Genomic DNA, 22,120 nt, shown 5'->3' on the forward strand with positions numbered 1-22,120 from the left:
GATCATCAGTCACTTGTATACATTATCGTCTTTAGCCTTACTTGAATTATCGTGGGATATTAACTAAAGATTCATTTTATTTTCCATTTCATGGCCGTTTGTAAAATTGTTTTTCGGTTACATAACTTTTAGAATAAATAAAGCTGAATGTGTGAACAAGTTCTTGTTTCGTTATTAAAACAGTCATGTTACATGTACTATACATTCTTTGCAAAAAAGAATTAACTGTTCTTTTCGTTCTTTTTATTTCTCATTGTTTATTTTCCAACTACCGTATGGATTTCATTTTTATATTTAACTAACTGAAACGTCCCTTTACCTAACGGGGGAAAATTGTTTATGGAAAGTATTTGAACCACTTCCCCCTTAGAATATGCATCACAATGAAAGATAACAAAAAACTGTAATGCCACCCCCTTTCCATCTATTACCCCCATGACAATGGGAGCTGAACTTGGACTTAAATGCCATCGAGAAAATTACTATTCATTTTAGCAAAACTGAAAACTATGGACACTAATATCCAAGATTGGATTTACCACTGTCCGAGCCTAGGGGCGCAGATTGAACGAAAATTTAATAAAGAACATGATTAAAGTCATAGTAAAAGATATTTAGCCCTTCAAGACATTCAATATGATGATGTAATAGGCAGCTTCACTAGGCAAAAAGCAAGAAGGAAGGCACTTTAAATTTATTTACGAGGATCATTCCGAAAGTAATACTTTTTATGTAAACTTAATTACACAATAGAATAAGGCAAGTTCCAGCTTCTTATAGTCACCACCATTCGTTATATAGTTTTGCCAGCAGACACGACACGTTTATAAAAAAATCGGAACGAGCAGAGGTAGTCCTTTTTTCTTACAGTTGCAATGACAGCATCCGCATCAGAAAAGTGTTTTCCATTATAGTCCATTTCTCATAGGGCAAAAAAAAAAAAAAGTCGGAGAGCGCGAAGTGCGGATTGTATGCAGGTGTGGTAGGGTTTTCAATGAAGCTCTTTCATACATTCCCTACAATTCTCAAGGCATCTCACCACTAGTAATTCAATCGAAACAGTTGAAGAATGCTATTTCGTTCACACTGAAAATAATCTCCTTCTGGGGAACACTTGCAATAGATCACAGGAAATAACGAACGCCACGCTGCACAGTATACATATCGTCCTAGATGCATGAGATCACACACAATTAATGCACATTCCATAGCGTTTTGGTGGAAGTAAGCCAGATGAATTTTCAACATTATAATAATATGCATATGAAAAAGCATTTTTATATTGCTGAAATTGTATTTACCGCATATATTATTTATAAAATGCCAAATAATATGTGTATAATAAATTGTTGTATTGTAAATACTTCATTATCATTGTAATTTTTGGTTCAAAATAAACTTTTTTTCGTGTAAGTTGATCACTTTTCAATGGAAATTTTGGTGTTCAACGTATCTTCTACTTAAATTTCTTAACCTATTCTATATTTGTTGCTTTCGTGATCACTGCCTCGAATCCTTGCCGCAAGTTCTTTTCGTTCAGGTAATTCTACAATATGAATACCTCATTCACTTCATACTTCATATAAATAATGAGAGCGTAAGGTAACTTTTAAATATTAGGAAAAGTAAGAAATACTGTTATTTTTAAAGATCAAAATATATTCAATCCAGTTCTACACACACATACCGTATTTTATTCTTACATTACACAATTATTACACAGGAATATATATTACATAATGCGCTATATGCACATTATTTCACTAACCTTGTAGCATTTTGTATGACATTTCCTTAATATGATACGGAAAGAACTGTTCTATCTATCTTTATAAGTTTAAAGTACAAACTATGCATATAGTTTAATTTGCACATGATACAAAGTTTTACTTAAATAACTTACGCAATTTCGTCAAGAATTTACTTAGTAGGGACAATTTGTTAATCTACATCCTTCATTAAATCTCTACTTCGTGTTTTATACGCTGGAAAAATACGCACTTTAGAGTTGTAATACTTGATACGAAATACTTAAATTTTGATACAAACATCAGGAAACGTTAATATATATCACTTTTAAAATACATATACATATTTGAATTAATATTTAAGTTCATCAACTGCCTATAGATCACTTATAATGTTAATAATGTGATTATAATTGCACTTTACATATAAAGTCAATATTTGTAGCCTTTCATTTTTATAACATATCGCAGTAGGAATTATGTCAAGATGTTTATAAATATAATAAACAATAATGTACTTTTGAGATGAACTCAAAACAAAACCTGTAAAAATTTCAACCTTCCGTCCAATTACATACATACTTTAGTCTGTAAATACTTCGAAGTGTAAGATTCTTGTAATCTTGAAACCCTCTCATGACGATTAAAAGTAATGCAAATATTTTTTTGAGAGTTATTCCTGACGTTCAGCAAAGTCACACTAATTTTCTAAAGATATTTTCTCTAAAATTATTTTATGGTCTTACAATTAACTAACCACATTTCAATACAGTTTCAACTGCCTATGAATGCATTTATTTTTACGAAAATTTCGGAACTATATAAGATTATTCATATTCATATATACTAACTGTAAGATCTCAAATATAATAGTGCGTTATAGTTTCAGAGGTAAGGTAAAACTCTTGAACAAGTCTAAATTCTCCTTCCACAATATCTTTTACCTTCCCCAGAAACTGAACCTGTATTTTCTGTTCTCCATACGTAATACTTTTTTTTTTTTTTTTTTTTTTTTAATGTAGTGTTAATACTTACAAATCTTAACACAAAAGTTAAGTTCAGAATTGCATTTTTTTCAACCAGCTTTTACACAACTATGAGAAAAGATAGTATAAAATTTTATTATTAAACCTTAAAAGTAGAAAAAGTTCACGCTACACATATTTAAAAAAAATGTAAGAACAAGTTGTACCGTTTCAGACTTAAAAACTGCCTCAAAATGAATAAAATACATCATATAGAAATAAAAGTTTTTTTTTTTTTTCTTCCTGCGTTGTTTTAATTTTTGACTATGATCCAATATTTCCCTTCCTTACACTGGAAGCTTTATCTAAGTAGACCTCCGAAAACAAAAATATCAAGGTTCCTTTTACATACTTGTTGCGTTGTCTTCTTCCTTGTATTTGGAATATACTTCTAATTTTAAAACTTGAACTATAAAAATTGTTTTTAGTAAACAAAACTTTTATTTATGGTCGTTATATGAAAATTGTTAAGTGTCACTGCAAAAATAGCTTTTTTTTTCTTCCTTTAAAAGATAATTCGCTTATTCGACACACTCAAATTACGTGTTTCAAAACTCCTGTCTCTTGGTTCTAGACCAATTATACAGTGTAATAATTTATCATCCAATAATATCAGTTTGAAAAGAAAAAAAAAAGTACATTCTTTTCTTCTGGAACATTCATACTTACATTTCTTTTTATTTTTCTGCTTTATATTCTCGAGTACATACACAGTAAAAAACCTGCTGCAATACTTTCTTAACTTTTGTATATCGTGTCTGTTAACCTTACATACAACAGAAAACTCAGTGTTATTATTTCATGATTTTCTTTTGTTTTTGCTGTAAACTTTTAACTTACTTGTTCTAATATTTACAGACTAGACTAAATTAAAACAAATAAAACAAAATTTTTGAAAATGCTAGAATAGTAAAAAGCAATCTGCTATATACGCGACGCGGTTTTCGAAATTTGAGCAAAATTCTGAACTTTCGTTGTTGTATTTCCCTAGAAAAATGACTGCGGACGTCCTCATATTCAATTGCTCAATTTTGAATTATCAGCACCATAGCATCAAACACTATAAGTTTTCATTACGTATTCTATTATTCATAAAGAACATTTTGGTGTTAATTAATCGCACATTTGACATGCATTATCAGTTACCATCCTATCCGCATAAAAACCTAAACACTTGTGAAACTCGGGAACGAAAAACGATTTGCTTGAAATGTTTTTATATAACATAATGTATTCATTCAAAATCACATTTTTAATGTATCAAAATGTATTTACTTTGATGTTATGAATTCCGACCTACACATACAATATATTTATGTCGTTATACACTGTATTCAAAATTATGAAAATCGATTTCAATCGCCATATACGAGTAAAACTAGTAATACTCTTATAGAATTATGATCGTAACATTGGACATTCTTATCTTTTCTACATACCTGGGACACACACCTAAGCATAAGTATTTTAAAGTATCAAAGAATATAAAACACGTCAATTGTGCAGTTCTATATTAATAACATAAATATAACTTGTATGAATACCAGAGATTACAAACCGTTTTGAATGTGATTTTTCAATTATCAGTATTATTGCTTCTCCATCTTCAAATTCAGCTTTCTCAAAAACTTCCTAATAAAGTGGTCAATCTAAATACAGTTTTTGACACATATGCAAAGAAATAATCCAAAAAAGCGATAATCAAATAGTATCAAAGCTATTGAAACTATTTACATAGGGGGCAGGTTCCGGTAACTATCAATTTTATTATTTGGAAACTTATGTAATTCCCAATATGAATTAGTCGAAGTGATGGCCAACTTTTCAAGTTTTTGATACTTTGGTCTATTAAAAACAAAAGTTATCTACAATTGGACTATGACGACATGATTTTCCATCTCCTAGAGGCCATAAATGTTGGACGTTAAACTGAACGATGGGTTTTGTATAGAGAACACAGCAATCAAATACTGCTAAATATTTCTAGGGTTAGCAAGTTCAAATGCCCTTGTCTAGTACTTACGTAAAGACCAAATTTTCATAGCGGCAAAATGTTGTAACATATATTGAAAGTTCCTATGATACCCTGCTGAAACACATTCTTTCCACAACATTCAATTCAATTGGGTACTTGTGTGTATATACACAGAAGGGTTACAATAAAAGTAATGCCAACTTTTTTTTTTTTTTCGAATATGGTAACGAATTAAATAAATTCTGCAATATGCAAATGGAGGGTTAACCCCTATGTAAACGTTATACGTAGCAAGTTGGATAAACACACATTTCACAATCAGGATATAGCACGAAAAAATTACCAAAAAATATTGTTTCATGTGTGTTTTACTGTAAATTGCAACATTACATACTACGCGTAATACACTTATGACTATAGGGAAGAAACACACACCAATGACATCTCAAGAGTCCCTCGAAGTAATCTCCCAAAGAATCACAAGAATCCACCACACATTGTCAATGCTGTGAAAGGCACCAAATATCCTGGCCTCACAATAAGCGAATCTTCTGATCTCACGGCCCACTGCTGTGGAAATGTCTTCACGTGTTCCACGCAATGGCTCCTTCAGTTTTAATATGAGGTCATAATCGCAGGGAGATAAGTCTGGCGAATATAGTAATGCTTGTCTTCCCATTCCCATCGCGCATGATGATTCTGCACACACGCTGCCTATGTGCCGTCATGTTGCCATGAAGAATAACGGCATCGTATAGACGTTCAAGGCGTTTCTCCCTAACAGCCTGTTGTTGCAGGAAATTGCGGCAATAGTACAATGCATTCACTGTTTTCCCATGTTGGGCGAAATGGCACAAGATCATACCCATAATGTAATATGCTGTGATGACCATTAACCTGACAGGAAGGGATTTCGACCAAATTTCAGCCTGTGTCGTGGAGCTGGCACACTGTTTATGCTGGTAGAATGGACGGGCTGTAGCACTTATACAGAAGTGTACTGGCGTTTTAAAAAAAAAAAAAAAATGAAACTTATAGTGAAGCTCATAAGAGTAGAAACTTTACCTCTACGTTTCTACTTCATGGGGTTTGGTTCACTCTGGTTCTACACCACCCATACTGTCTCCCTGCTCCTCGTAACGCGCTAGATGCACACGGTATGTTTCATAGCATATCACTTTTCTACTTCACTTAGTGCATTGGGCACCCACTTCGCCGCAACTTGACGAATGTGTAGATTGCCGCGTAAAATCCTGTGGATAGTTCTCTCTTCAATACCAGTATGGACCTTAATTCCTGCAGCTTCCATCTTCATGCATTGGGTGATAAGGGTACGAACAGTCAGTATACTCACTGACAGGCCGCCCGGATCGTTGCATGACAGCCGTTCCGGCTCTTCCACGGTCAAATGTTGCTATCCACCGCGCAACCGTTCGGTACGGTACAGAAACATTTCATAAAGCTTCCACAAGCTCCGCGTGACATTGTCGCGCATTCCTTTTACTGATAACTGTCCTCAAACGCTGATTAACTGTGGCGTCTCTTCAACGCCATGTAATACGTATAGTTTGTAATGTTGCAATTAACAGTAAAACGACAATATTTTTTAATAATTTTTCTCCTGCTATATTTTGATGGTAATATGCGTGTTTATTTAACTCCCTACATGTAACTTTACACATGGACTAACCTACCATTTATAAATTGCAGAATGTTTTTATTTGTTACCATTTTCAAAGAAAGAAAAGTTTCCATGATTTTTGCGGTAAGCCTCATATTACATAGATAGATAGATATGTGTGCTTTTTTCTTTCTCCTTTTTGTTTTAACTGTTACCTTTAACCAAGCTATATGATGATCCATGAAATCGAATTTTTAATTCTCAACATTCATTCCTTGACTAATGAAATGAAACCTTATGTCTTACAGTTATGCTCTGAGGGTGAAAGGAAATGACACTAAATACAAATGTAAGCTGTATGACGTATCTTTTGAATTTACAAGATTCTCGTTCAACATGTCACATTCAAGAAAGGGAGCGAAAAAGAATAATAATAGAAAAAATAAAACAAAATAACTAGTAACGAAAATCCAATGTATTGTAACACATAAAAACAAAAATGATTTAATTTTGAATGTAAAACAAATACATTGCACTAAACAATAATACTTAATTCTTAACAATCGCAAAAAATAGTCTTTTCCGCTTTACAAATATTGTCACATATTATTGTCATTTATTTTTTTACAAACACACAATGACCGCACTGGAGAAAAGAATGACAGGGATTAAAAAAATACAGTTCGGATTGTGTATAAGAATTTCCTAGCGGTGTTAATCTTAAGAGACATTATGCATATCTTAAACACTCTTATGTACATTATACTATTTCAATATTGTAATATATCTAAAGTATTAATTTTGAGTGGAAAAATTTCTCACACACACTCTTTCTCCCCATTTATTCATTAAATTACTAGGTGAATGATTTACTAATACAGTTGCGAGTGAAATTAATTTTAAAAAACTAGCTATGCACATATCAACAAACTGACATAAAGAAAAGGCTAACACTAGAAACTATATAACTAAATGCCATATCATCTACAATTAAAACGCTAACAGCGTTTAGTCTTTAATGCAAAGCCATTATTGAGCTTGTGTAGTTCTCGCACTCAACAAAATATTCGACTGAAAAAGTCAATTGACAAGTATTCACTTGCAAATAATCTAGCACCATTAAAAACTCAAACTATTCTCTACTTCTATTTATCTAAACAAATAATATTCTATAACCTCTTTAAGTCCTGTTCTTAGTTACTGAGCACACTGAAACAGCGACAGCCGTACACGGAGAAAATGTTGCTATCAAGGTGCCACTCAATATAGAGTTCACACATTTGAACACTCACAGTTATTTAACTATGTCGAATTAAGAATACATACTGGGCACATACCCGTTAATTATATACGAAATATACATTAATTAAATATGAATTACTATAATTAATTCCCAAACTTCTGACAATTGTGTTCGTTGATTCATCTTCCGGTAACTTACAAGCGCAGGAAATTTTATTCCAAACGTATTAGATGGGGGAATTTTCATTTCATTTCTCAAGGATATACTGGCAAAATATTTAAACCTCAAGTTATCAGCAGTGCCTTAAAATGTACCAATTTGTGTTCACGGGATGAGCGGGTTCCCGAAAGCGCCAACTATGGAGTTCCAATATTCTTCTAAGTTTCCTGAGTATCTACTATAATATCCGCCACGAACAAAGTTCGATGGCTTTCCATGCGCTGTAGCACAGAGCTGTCTCGTGATCATCTCCACCAATCAGCGTCAGTGGAGCGGGAAGCAATGAACGAACAGATGTTCTGTGTAATAGGCGTTCGTTTTATGTTAATATATATTTTGTTTTATTGTTGTGCATTATAAACGCGTTGTGTGATATTTGATACAAAATTATGACTGAGAGACTACAAAAGAAACAAACACTGCATAAGCAGGCAAGAAATGTTCATTCTGTTTGATTTTTTTTTCCGAAGCAGACGGTGGAAAGCTTCTCATCGACGTTGCCAAGTGTCAAAAGCAGACTGCGAAGGCTTGTGGTGAAATTTCTGTGAAAACTGTCGAAAGAATAGCTCGCGAAGTTAGATTATCATTGAACAAATGTGGATATGTTAAATTCGACTCTTCCTACAAACACTATAAATGGATAAATCCTGTGAGAAACACAGATGCGTTTGGTAAGGATGCTACGCAAAAAAGTGTTTGATATGTACGACAAGGGTGAATTTCCCACTTCCACACAATTTGTTACTGAAATGAGACAAGCTATGGGTTAGCGGGAAGTGTAAGATCGATGCATAGGATTCTCACAGGCATTGAGTGTAAATATATGAGGTGCAAAGACTGGAGAAAATTTTGTTTGGAACGTAGTGATATCACCGCTGCCAGAATGAAGTTTTTGCGAATTATGCATAACATTCGCCAGGATAAAGCATCCACAATACCTTGATGAAACGTGGGTCAACCAAAACTATAATAGAATATCATGTTGGCAGTTAAGCGGCGAGATTTCCGCGTCCCAATAGGGAAGGAACGGCGCCGTATTCTGTCACGCTAGTTCAGCGGATACTGGGATAATGACATGAATTCTCAAGTTTTTAAGGAGTGATTTCTAGTAATTTTTTTACCGTTTCTGAGACCAAACTTTGTTATTGTAAAGGATAATGCAAAATACCACTCCATTGTGGTAAATAAATATCCAAGCATCCAGTCTAAAATAGTTGACATACTTGAATGGTTAAAAGACAATAAGATCCTCCACGATGGGACATTAACATTTGCCAAACTCCTTGAAATACTGAAATTACGTAAGCCATAAAAAGTACAATACGACTTAGACATATGAGCTGCTGAATGTGGCCACACCGTTGTTCGTTTGCCACCGTACCATTGACAATATAACCCTATCGAATTGGTGTGATTACATGTGAAGGGATATAAGGCACAAAGGAATAACACATTTAAAATGTCCGATGTCGAGTGGTTGACCCACGAAACAATAGATTCGATAAGTGTGGCTGCCTGGGCTGATTGTGTTCGTCATGCTGAGTAGCTTCAAGAAGACGATTACCATAAGGAATATGCTACAGATGTCATTGTCGAGCCAATTATTAACATAAAGGACTCAGACACTGAAAATAGCACAAGTGATTAACCGGTATTGAGAATCTGTATTCAATTTCAGATTAGCAGATAGGTAAGTAACAGCAAAAATATATTATATTAATATTATTCAGTTGTTTCTGTAGTCCTAATCTATTTTCTTTGATAATCACGCAGTATTAGAAGATAGCCAAGTCCTTCAACGTTAATTGCTTAGCCTACCCCAAATCCAACAACAACGCAACCAGTGTATCTAGCTCCCTATCTTCGCAGCCATCAGACTTCGTTTGTGGTGACTACTATAATAATATAAATTTACATTTATCCACCGCTACATTGTTTCTTTTATAGTGGGTAATTTCGGTATTAGCTAGTATCTTCTTCAGTTCTAATTGAGTGGAAAATCTTCATCGAGTTCTTTTATATCTTCTCTGACTACATATGTCTTATTTGTAGTAATTATATGAGAACTTCTTATAGTTGAAAGAGTCCGGTAGATACGACTAGTTACAAGTGTCAAAATTTAATTCTACAGAATTCTCGATTATTATTAGTATTACCATTAAATCTTCCAAGGTTAAAAGGCGTAATCTCAAGAAAAATTAAGACATAATCAGGACTAGAAGATTCTACTTAATATCGAAGCTGTAACCAGAATAACGGAAATATGTACTGATATATCCAAATTTATTTTTATTAAGAAATGCGGAATCCTTGTTATTTTACAGGGTGTCTATCAGTCACGAGTCACGAAATCAGAAAACGGTCACGAAATTTAGCTTTTGAGTCACGACTTTGTTTTATCTGTACAAATTTAAGTAGAGACTGGAAAATGTTGTTCTATAAAACGTCGAAATTCACCGCCAAAAATGTCTATGATTGGCTTTAGACGCTACCAAATCGCAAATAAAGCACCCTTCTGTCGCATGCATGAAAAATCGACCAATTCGCACCCAAGTTCACTCTTGAGATTGTCCTTCAGTTGGCATCATTGAGCACGGGAGGTGCAAATCGCATCGCATCACCGAAACCACCTACGCATCTAACCAGTTTATTCAACTGCCGCGAAAGGTTAACTAATAGAATGGGATACCTCAAATAGATAAATTTGGTTATTGAAGTGTATGATAGAAGGTAAGTTTATAAAAATTATTAATTTCTAAGGTGTAGTAGTGATAATAAAGGTCGCGGTGTAGTGAAGTGAATTGAGTTGATTTTGAGTTTAACGTCCTTTTCAGCACCGGGGCTGTGAGAGACGGACCTACGGATTAACGCGGAATTCGAACTACATGAGCTTCCACCGGTTTAGTAAGTGAAATAATGTAGTTTCTGTATTGTGAAAATAGTTGATATTTGTATTGGTTGTGACATTTCAGTGTATAGTTTTTCTAATTTATATGCTAATAAAGAGGAAGAATTGCTGAAATTACATGAAAGACATGAGTTACTGAATCGAAGAACACGATGAGGGAGCACATTTGTCTATAGAGAATATATTGTATTTTGCGGTAGTGTGGTGAAACGTGACAAAGTCAGTCTCGTGTAAGTGGTTACAGGGTGCATAATAATTGTTACCTTAAAGCAGGATAGTACAAAACCTCGTTTATTCTCACTAGTACTAACCAGTACCCCCCCCCCCCAAAAAAAAAAAGAAAGGTCTGGAAGAAACACTGGTTAAGTATACGAAATGTAACAAGTAGACCAGAAATGAAGGTACTTAGTTCTCGTCATCCTTTGATTAGCACTGCCGACTTCAAATTAACATTTAAGGAATCCTTGCACATGATATATATACCGTATTTGCCGGCGTATAAGACGCACTTTTTTCCCCTGGAAATGGTCGATAAAATTGGGGTGCATCTTATACGCCGGTGCGTCTTATGCAACTAACGGTAATTCGAAGACATTATGTTTCACTGCCTCTGCTTCTCCTTTGTGTTGTTTAAATCAGGGTCCAAGAAAGTACTGACATAATGTTGAATATTTCAAAGATACCGATAACATTGTTTTTCCGAAAGGAATATGCCTGCAAAACTTGTCGGTATGGTTCTTATAAACCGCTGAATAAAGACCAAACAGTCCGTGTTCTTTTGTAACCGCCGATTGTTGTTTCACTGCATTGTTTTTGAAAGGATGACGGTGTTCTTTTATTTAGTACTTATAACCACAGTTTTCATGTTTTGCAATGTTTATGAATAGCTTGATGAATAACAAAGGCTAAGAAAGATTCGCATCGTGTTCTGCTTCAGTTCTTTAATCTTCGTTATCTTGGCAAGTTGTTATAATGTCGCGGAGGCACAGCTACGACATAGCTTTTAAGCTGCAGGTTATAGAATATGCAAAAGCTAATGGGAATAGAGCCGTAGAACGTCATTTTGGCCCTTCCCCTACAGAAAAGATGATTCGCACCTGGCGAAAACAAGAAAATTAACTTTCAGCAGCAAAACGATCTAAGCATAATCTTCGCAGAGGAGTCGTCAAATGGCCACAACTCGAAGAGGATGTAAGAAAATGGGTTGAGGACCAAGGGAAGGACGGGATTGCAGTGTCTACAAAGATGAAAATCCACAAAGCAAAATCTATGGCAGAGAGTACAGGTATCACTGATTTCACTGGTTTAACTTCATGGTATTCCCAATTCATGAAAAGAAATCGCCTTTCTATGCGTGTAAAAACTAAAATAGCAGAGAGAATGCCAGCTGAATATGAGGACAAAATTGTACAGTTTCACAGATATGTCTTAAAAATCAGAAAACGTAAACAATTTCAACTTTCGCAAATAGCCAATATGGATGAGGTACCTCTCACATTTGATGTACCTTCAAATGAAACAGTGGACTCAAAGGAAAAAAAAATCTGTTACTGTGAAAACCACTGGTCAGGAAAAAAACTCGTTTCACTGTTGTGTTATCACGTTGTGCAGATGGAATTAAATTGAGGCCATTCTTTGTATTTAAAAGAACAACATTACCAAAAGAACAAATACCAAATGATGTAGTGATTCACGTTCATGAAAAGGGTTGGATGGATGAAAACGGAATTAAGATGTGGATAGAGAAAATGTGGTCCAGGCGCCCTGGAGAACTCTTAAGGAAACCGTCCTTACTTGTTTGAGATGAATTTCGTGCCCACAAAAAAGAGGCTGTCAAGAAGAAACTGTATGATATGAAAACGCACATAGCCGTAATACCGGGAGGATTGACAAGGCAGCTTCAACCTTTAGATGTTTCTATCAACAAACCTTTTAAGGGATTCATGAGAGAGAAATGGAATACGTAGATGAGCTCTACTGACTTCGAAGTCACTCTCACAGGAAGAAGAAAGAAATCCAGTATTTCACAAATATGCGAATGGGTGAAAGCATCATGGGATGAAGTGAAACAGGAAACTGTCATAAAATCAGTTAAAGAATGTGGAATCAGTAACGATACGGATGGTTCTGAGGACGACTTACTGTATGAAGACAGTAGTAGCTATGCTTTTGGTGAAACGGCAAGTGATGAAGTTTCAAGTTCTGCTGATAGCAGTAACAGTAATTACTTAAGACTTTCAATGTGACAAAACAAGTTTGTGATCTTTCTGTACAAGTCTTTTAGGTAAATGTAACATACATGGAACATGTTCTTGTATTTTTGTCATGTACGCATGTATTTTTTTTTCTTTTCTTTTTGTCCAAGCCATTTACGTGAATGTAACATACATGGAACATGTTCTTGTAATTTTGTTATGAACGCATTTTTTTTTTTTTTTGTTATTCTCTTTTTACAGTATATCTGTTTACATTTTATAATTAAAGCAAAATACCTACATTAAAGTAAAATACAATATAACAAATGCTTGAACAAAAAATAATGGAAATTAATAAAATTTTAACATATTTTTCTCGAAAATCGTTCCCAAATCTAACTGAAATGAGTTACATGTATCATCATTCTTATTATACATAATAGTATAGTAATAATATACTATTCTCAGTTCATTTTCTAACCTCTCTTCCTACTTCGACCATGTGTTCGTGATTTATATAGCAAAATAGTGTCTTTTTATATTTTCCTAGTGTCTTTTATATTTCTATTTATTTAATTGTATTATTATTATTATTTTTTTAATTGCTGGTTGTCAATAGCTGTTTATAGGAGTTTCTCTGTGAATTATTTACAAGGGAATGAATCCCAAAAGAAGAAAGAGTCCCAAAAGTAAAGTTTATTCAGCGAGAGTGCTAATCATTAGAGTTTCCGGGTGTTCAGAAATTAGTATGTATATGTATGTGGGGGAGGTGGTCACTTTTTTATTTACTTATTTTGCACAGCATGTATCTATAAAATATCACGTAGTAAACACATTTTATTTCTATCTTACAGGAAACTTCCGAGAAGAAGCCTGATAGATGTTCGTTTCAAGAATTATGGTTAACAGATGAGGCCAATGGAAATCTCGCAAAATGGCTGCATGCCATTTCAGATGACAAATTTTCAGCACATTCTGCAAATTGAAGTTCGATGTTAATCACAGTGAGTTTAGCGCTGTTAAACTACATGCAAAAGGAAAAAAAATACAAAGAACGGGAGTCGTCGCTGAGAAGAATGCAAACAACTATTCCGTTCCAAAGAATTCCCACTCTTCCGGGAAAAAAATGTCAAGATAAAGTAGAACTTAATGAAGCTTCACATGTTCTGCCTGCATGTTCAGCCACAGCTACTTCAAAGGGAATTTTGTTTTTAAATAAAAGATGATGTCACAAAAGCCGAAATCCTATGGGCAATTTATAAAGTGTTGTGTCATGCATCAAATAAATCATTCAGTGATGCGAGTGATTTAATCTCGTTAATGTTTTCCGATAATTCTCATAATCAAAAACTTATCAAATTGAACGTGTTTAAATATATAGGAGAAGATAGTCTAGCATAATTGATCTTCGGTCGTTCAGAGGAGCTGACTGTGACACTGATCACTACCTGGTAGAAGTGATAATGAGAGAGAAGAAAATATTCGACAATAAAGAAAATATTCAACATCTGAAAGCGGAGAGGGCTAATTTCAAGAAATTAGAGGAGAGTCCGGTAAAGGGGAATGCCAGATTGAAGTGTCGAATAGAGTCTCGGTTTTAGAAGGTTTGGAGCGCACTACTGTTCAGGATACTTAAGAATACCTTAAGTTAGGGATAGCATTAAAATTTCAGCAAAAGAAAAAAATGTGGCACGCGGAAATGCATAGGAACAAACCATAGTTCGACCAGGAATGTACAAAACTAGCAGAGAAGAGGAAAGAGGCAAAACTACGATGGCTACAAAACCCGAACGATGTAACTACACAAAATTTCGTTGACATCACGCGGGAAACTTCCAAAACTTTTAAAATAAAGAAACGCGACTTTTTGAAAGCTAAAATTAATGAACTTCAAGATAATACATAGTGAACACAAAAAGATTCAGGACATGTACAAGGGCATTAACGAATTTAAGAAAGGCTATCAATCTCGCGTTTATATATTAAAGAAAAACAACGGAACAATTCTCACTCATATAGATAGCATCTTGAATAGATGGAAAGATTTCTTTGACGATTTACTTAACACACCGCCAAAAACTAATGTTCGTGGAGAAAGTATATGCATGAAGTATAACCGTATATTATAGAACCTAACCAAACAGAAGTAGAAATCGCTATAAAGATATTAAATAAACACGAATTTCTAGTGTAGACGAAATTCTTGCTGAGTTAAGTTTAGGTGGAGGGGAAAATTGTGAAACAAGATACACAAACTCATTCTTCTTATCTGGAACAAGGAGGAATTGCCACAAGAGAGGAAAGAATCAACCACTGTTCCAATTCACAAGAAAGGCGACTAAACTGATTGTAATAATTATCGAGGTGTCAACATTCTATAAAATCCTCTCAAACATTAGCAAGATTATCCCCATACGCAGATGAAATTTTTGGAGATTATTAGGCGAATCGATCAACTCTCTACTAGATATTTACCATTCGACAAATACTTGGAAAGAAATGGGAATAAAATACCCCGGTACACCAACTATTTATTGCTTTTAAAAAGCCCTACGACTCGGTTAGGAAAAAAACATTGTATAACATTTTTACAGAATTTGAATACCGAACGAGCTAATTAGATTAATTAAGATGTGTTAATGAATCTCAAACTAAAGTCCAAGTAGCAAAATTCCTGTCCACGAGCTTTCACGTCGAGAATGGCCTGAAACAAGGAGATGCGATGTCGCCATTATTATTCAACTTTGTCCTAGAATACGCTATAAGGAAAATCAAAGATAGCAACCAGGGCCTACAGTTGAACGGTGTTCACCAGGTTATGGCGTATGCTGATGATGTAAATATAACAGGGGATGAACAATAGAATAGAAAGAAATGCAGCGGTCTTATTGAATGCTTGCAGGGACATGGTCTCAAGTATATCGTAACACTGCAAATTACGGATGCGTCAAAATATCAAATCAACCTTTCAATAAAGTAGATACTTTTAAATATCTCCGATCAGTGTTAACAGACCAAAACCACATTCACGAAAAAATTAAATGTCGATTCAACACAGGGAATTAGTATTATTATTCAGTTCAAGATCTCTTGCTGTCGCGAATTCTGTCGAGGAATTTGAAGCTTAAATATATAAAACGATAATCATGCTGTATAGTTGCGAAACATCGTCGCTTACTCTGAGAGAAGAACGCACACTGAAAGTATTTGAGAATAAAATCCTGAGACGAATATTCGGACCCAAGAGGAACCGTAATGGGGAATGGCGGAAACTACGTAACAAAGAACTCTATATAATTTATACCTTTACCAAACATTGTTATGTTCATCAAGTCTAGAGGCTCAGGTGGGCAGGTATTGTAGCCAGAATGGATGAAAGTAGGAACGTTCTCGAAGTTTTAACTGGAAATTCAATCGGAAAACTATCATTAGGAATACTTAGGGACAAATGGGAAGATAATATTAAGATGAATCTCGCAGACATAGGAATACAAAGTAGAAACTGGATCCAATTGGCTTAGGGCAGAAGTCAATGAAGAGCTTCTATGAACACGGCATTGAACCTCCGGATTCCGTAAGCCATATAATTAGTTAGAATATCCATCTTAAACTTATATATCGTCCGTTACACGCATTACTTATGTCAGAATACCAAGACGTCTACACCGTTGCCAAACTTTGCAGGTACAATATTGCTCATTAGGGGAGTAAGCCAATTGATTCCGTGAATAAAATGTATTGATGTTTTTCAGTACATACTACATAATAAAATTATGCCTTTTATTAGTGTTTCAAATTGAAATTGAAACAAATTTTAAATTAATGTCGATCTTTCAGACACTTTCTTTGATGGAAGAGACCAGGGTTCGATTCCCAGTAAAAGCTCATGTAGTTCGGATCCACGTTAAGCTGTAGGTTCGCATGTCCTAAAGTTTCGCTGCTGAAACTGATGCCAAACTATAATCAAACCAATCAATCAATTATACAGTAAGTGTATGCTTTCTTTGCACAAACTTTAGGAATGGCAGTTACAACCTGATGTGTTAATAGGCTTTACGTAGAATGTATCTTAGCTACATATACTATCATAGTTCCATTTAAATTACAAAATTACTTGTTTCAATATTTCATATTTCCATCTTTCACTTTTACAAGTATATCAGATTATTAGTATATTTCACATAGTGTCTCTAACAGTGAAGATAGTGATTTTGATGAAGATTGTGATGATGAGGAGGAGAATTAGTATATGATGTAGATTTCAATCGATGTGATATTTTGGTATTGTATAGAATAGACCTATTTCATAGATCCATCATTAGTAGAGTGGACTGAAGTTCATCTTATTTCCTGAAGAGCAATTCGTACGTGTACTAGTAAAAACTGTTGTATTTTATCCCTGGTTGAGTTAAGAAAGAAAGAACTATTTATCTTTATGCAGATTATTAGGTTAAAAATATATTAAGAACGTGAATTTTTAAGTAACCACATGTTTAAAAGTAAATTTTCCAGTGCAAATAGCCTCTGGCAATGACTACAAATATTTCTTTAACTTCGGGGCCTCGGTTGCTTAGTGGTTGAGCGTTAACCTTTGCTACATGCGGTCCTTGGTTCGATCCCAGCTCGCGCCAAGTGAGTTTTGTAGTGGACAATCATCATGTACGTGAGTTTTCTCGGGGTTTTACCGTTTCCTCTCACATTCATCATTCCACCATTTCATTTATTCTCATTACCACAGTCTCTTTTAGCCTTGATGGTATAACCGTGGGAGATAAAACTGAAAGTTTTCATTTCTTTTAACTTCTTAGATAGTAGATACCAATATTATATCACTCCAAAGTTAAGTTGTCTACACGATTCCTTAACGAAGTGCCGAGAGGAAGAGAGAAGCGCTGATAATAATAGTATTTATTATTTATTCTGAATCCGTACCCATCTAGTTCGCAAAATGAGTCATTTAACACAAGCAACCAACAAATAATAAACTAAAAATGAAATGAAAATATGAAATAATTGATTTCAAGTCTATTAACAGCAAATAAATATTGTCTGCCAAGGTGTGCAAATTTATTTTATCATGTGATATTTATTATAATTAATGCATATCTATTTAAACCCGAATTTCCTATTGTTGTTCAATTGTAGCAATACGATTGTAATTACTATAATATTGTTAAATATTTTAAACCGAATCACGTACATCAAAGACTCGCGCTAGCCAGCGGGGAAGACTTACTAGCAACTGAATTATGTTATATGAACCTAATGTTTCTCAGAATGTAATAAATAATTGTGTTTTCATTTAGCCACCCAATGTTAGATTGACATAGCAGGTAGTTTATTGTGTTGTCAGAGCAATTAAATCTATCATTGTAAAAACTAGGCGTGGAAACATCATGTTTGATACAATAGTAGACAAATGTCCTCGTTTTACAATGAATAACTCAAGTGAAACTTGTTTTACTCTTCTCGAACTCTTTCAAGCCTGTCCTCCTTGCGACTTTTCCGATGTCAATATATGTCTACCACTTACACAAAAATAAATGCTTATTCATGTTTATCATATATTTTGTACGTCGGACTTCTGTGTATGGTTGAGAAGATAACGCTCCAGCACATACAAGCTTTTAGGTAGTACAATGAGTTTTAACACGAACACACGTCTCTGAAAAATGAACTCCTTGAAAGAAGACCCCGATATGCAACAACAGCGAACAGTGTGATTGCTGTGCAAGACAGGTTTCCAACATCCAAAAATGTACCTACGCCACGAGAGAAGAGATCTTTAAATATTATATCTTCGTCAATGTATGCAATTTTACAAGAACTTACATTAGTGGTGGTTTCGTATCCAATCAATTCGCTGATTGCTTGCAACCAAAGACTTGCTAAATTGAAGTGGAAACAAAGAATATTTCGAAGATAGTTACTGGTGATGAGACCTACTTATCATTTTGATTGCTTAATTCGTGAAGGTAAGTGCGTCACGTCAAGATGAACCAAATGTGAAAAGAAATAGTGAGAAATGGTTTATGGAAGTCACGTACTGCATGTTCTTCCGTAGCACTCGTCTCCCAGCTATTAGGCTACAAGAATATTTAGCACGTGTAAGTATGATTGCTGTACGTAACTTCTTGCCAGAGCATGTTGCTTCACGAACTGGAGACTTATATAACAATTATGTCACCCGACACTTTTTATTATTATTATTATTATTATTATTATTATCTGTGAAGATATCCATGAATTTGAAAACATCCCACAAGATACGTTGAACAGGTAGTGGTAAATTTTATAAAACGACTTACATGAAGTTGTGACATAATGGAGACCATCTGAATGACATTATTTTATATTAATATTATTTTGTACATCTAGAAAATATTAGTGGTAGATCTAAAAATATCATTATCTTTTTACTCCATCTTGAAGACCGAAAAATGTTTCTGGTCGTATGTGTATGTTCCAGTGCAAATAGGAAATAATCGATAACCAAGGTGATAGCTAAGGTCGATTCCCAATCTTTGGTCAGACAAAACGTATTTACAGTAAAACTAATTAGCCATGCCGTATATAAAATACAAATTTACTTGCCTCTATGCTGTGTCTATTTCACAAAGTATGATTATTAACAGTTACGTGTAGCAGCTAATCTTACGAGGCACACAATGTTATCACTGAGTCCCGATGTATCATATACTCAGTAACGGAACTAGAGAAACGAAATAAGTTTTCAAAAGAAGCTACTCTCTTTAAACTTAAGAATATTAAACTTATATTAGAAATTCACATAGAAACTCAATCTTGAGTCTCGGAAGATTAATGTATGCGGAATCGGTGACGATTTGAGACTTTTCTGGAGAGATTTTAGTGCATAAGAGGTGAAAGTACTAATATGAAAATATTGGTAACACATCTTGAGTACGATCCGATATATGACCTGGGGTGGGGTTCACCTCAACTCATCCTTTGGAATTATTACTGTACCAACTTTATTTATATTCATAAAAGGAATCAAATATATTTATACTTCCGGAGTGGTAACAGAATTCTGAAAGCAACATTATATTATGGACTGCAGAGAGTTTCCATTACAAATTACGCACTATTATGACATAGAATACGAAGTTCATCAAAATTGTATTTGAATAAAAATGAAATACTTACGTTGTTTGGTATCTGTAAAATGACCTTTTGTCTTTGTGAAACGTACTGTAGCGTAAAATGTCTCTCTATTACAAAGAACCTACTACAGAACAGAAAAACTGACAGTGCTTTCATGTTGAGTTGGCTATAGATGCTACATAATATGTCATTTGACTTGAAGGTGATACACATGAAATGAAATGAAATCTTTCGTTGAACAACCCACGATTATGCCCTTTCTAAGCTAAAGAAAACGGATGATTAACGGCAGCTAATAATTACAGAATAACTGGTAGATTAAAAATGTGGAAGGAAAGAGCTGAATCCCAAGCTAACTCATGGACCCAAGTCTATCCTCCACAAACTTATATATGGGTAAGTGCTACCAAAAATTTACTCGAATGTTGCCTTAGGTGAACATTAATTACCAATTTTATGAGTATATCGTTTTAACGAACTATTTTCCAAGCCTAATTTAGGTTTAGATTTCAGTACTTTTTATTCACATTTATGTTCTTTAAGTATTCCAAGCATAATTTTCTGCTCCTCTCTGGGTTATGGCATAATAGTTTAAAAATTATGAAAGTCTACAAATACTACTGAAATATGCTACGTATTTTTACCTACAAGAGCAGTTCTATTTTGACTGAGATTTTTACTATAAATTAAGACATGTTCAAGTGTTCAGAAATGTATTCATTTTAATTATGAGTAAATAAACATTAAGTACAACGTCAGAGAACACCAAACTTCCTTACACAAAGTAAAAGTCTCTTGTTGAGTTTTTGCTTTAACTGAAACAATGTCAAGATAATAAAGAAGTAAAGGATAATTTTATTCCTATATTTTTTTAACGTAATGTGCCAAAATATGACTTCTTTTTTTATTAATATCGAACCCTTAAACAGCCTTATATTCTTCAAACTCAGAAAGTTTAATTAATAATTAAATGGATATCTATTCCCAATTAATTTGACAATTCTCGTGTGAAATTCAAAAATTTCGTTAATCTTTATCGTTTAGCAAATAAGCTCGCATTACATTTTACCACGCCATTTCCTCGCTTCTTTATAGTTTTTACAATGGTTTAAGAATTAGAGTAAAAATTTTATACAAGAAATTCGCAGTTTGCTATATTAGTAAACAAAAAAGGTAATAATACATTATCTTCTTGTTTTATTTCATATATATATATATATATATATATATATATATATATATATACCAGCATTTGATACTTTTACTATCCACTTCCATGTTCCCTAAGGACACACATTTGTGACCTTCCCATTGGTCTACTGGCTAGTGCGAGGTTTGGAGTTCAATTACTAGTGGGAGAACCTTGAAATCTAAACGCATTCTGATGGTTGTGGTTCTACCTTAAACTATAGGTCCACGTTAACTCCAACTAGCCAACCAACAGATATCTGCTATATACGAGGGAAGTCAAAAATTATCCGCAATGTAGCTATAACATTTCTTACATTATTCATACTGATCTCTGTTCTCTTTATTTTATTGTTATGTTGTTGTGATCATGCTATGAAAGTTTGATCCTAATTCCTCCATTTGTCTTCCTTTTGTTGCAGATAGATCATGGCCGCTACATTAGAAGTTTGCACCAAAGAGGAACAACGAAAAATGATCCGGTTTTTGTGGTCGGAAGGTGTATCAGGGGCCGCAATCCATCCAAGACTATCAGGACAATACGGGAACAATGTCTTGCCGCAGCGGAGTGTCTGCGAATGGATTGAAAAATTCAAAAATGGTCGCACAATTGTTACGCGCGAGGAAGAATGGTTTCAATGTTTCAATCCATTCGCAGACACTCCGTTGCGGCAAGACATTGTTCCCGTATTGTCCTGAAAGTCTTTGATGGATTATGGCCTCTGATATACCTTCCGACCACAAAAAATGGATCACTACTCGTTGTTTCTCTTGGGTGCAAACTTCTACTGGAGTGGCCATGATCTATCTGCAACAAAAGGAAGACAAATGGACGAATGAGGATGAAGCTTTCATAGCATGACCACAACAGCA

Source organism: Thermobia domestica, chromosome 1 (genome assembly GCF_964235325.1).
Source record: "Thermobia domestica chromosome 1, izTheDome1.hap1.1, whole genome shotgun sequence".
In the NCBI taxonomy this organism is placed as follows: domain Eukaryota; kingdom Metazoa; phylum Arthropoda; class Insecta; order Zygentoma; family Lepismatidae; genus Thermobia; species Thermobia domestica.